Source organism: Apium graveolens, unplaced genomic scaffold (assembly GCF_009905375.1).
Source record: "Apium graveolens cultivar Ventura unplaced genomic scaffold, ASM990537v1 ctg3260, whole genome shotgun sequence".
NCBI classification, from domain to species: Eukaryota; Viridiplantae; Streptophyta; class Magnoliopsida; order Apiales; family Apiaceae; genus Apium; species Apium graveolens.
This window is the reverse complement of record NW_027418011.1, coordinates 78,213-79,238: the sequence shown is the minus strand read 5'-3', so window position 1 is coordinate 79,238 and position 1,026 is coordinate 78,213.

Sequence of the window (1,026 nt, the reverse complement as noted above, 5' to 3'; positions counted from 1 at the left end):
TAATCAGCCCTAAACGGGGCTAATTGCCATGTACAAGCTGCTAATTAGGCTAAATATAACCTAATTTTAGGCTAAAGTACCCTAATTACCCTTAATCGAGGCTAATCAGCCCTAAACATGGTTAATCGAATCTAGCAGGGCTAATTAATATGCGCAAATCACTAATTAACCTTAATTCAGGCTAATTATGAGCATAATAAAGTTAAACGATCCAAATAGGGGCTAATTATATCCCACAAATCACTAACTAACCTTAACTTAGGCTAATTATATGTAATATATACTAATCGGCCCTAATCGGAGCTGAACTTCACTAATCGGCCCTAATCTAGGCTGGGTTAAAAATACAAAAATTTTTAAATTTTACGCGGAATATTTCCAAAGAGTCGCAAAAATCCGTCCCAGAAAGTTCTGGACCGACCAAGACGTCCACCCGTAGGAGTCATAGTCGGCCAGATCCTCTCCATATGGGGAGGTCGGCCATACCAAGTCTTGGTCGGCCTGAAGACCAAGTCCTTGAGGCCCTGATCTCCCGGGATGGTCCTGTTGTGGGACTCCTCAACTTTATTTATTTTTAGAAAGCACTCTACTCGACCGAGAGCTTCCTTCCCACGGGGTTCTAGTTGGCCTAAACCCTCCATATGGGTTATCGGTCTCTCCTGGTCTTGGTCGGCCGTGAACCCTATGTTCAGAGGCTCCTGGTCGGCCTCAACCTGTGAAAACGGGGAGGTCGGCCGGGAGACTCCGTCCTGGAGTCCGTGGTCGGACGGAACACTTCATCCTGGTCTTGACGAAACCTCTTTTTGTGGAGGTTTTAGTCTTGATAAAACCTCTTTCCGTGGAAGTTCTGTTCTTTAAGGAGCCTTATTCGTGGACATTCGAGTCTTCTTTGGGAGCGTCCCTTTGCCTCATTTCATGATTTTCTTGAATATTCCTCCATGGACATACTAGGTTCTTCGTCTGTGCACATCCTAGGAACCTCTCCCCAGAATGTCCAAGAATCTTTACTTGGGGACATCCCTACTA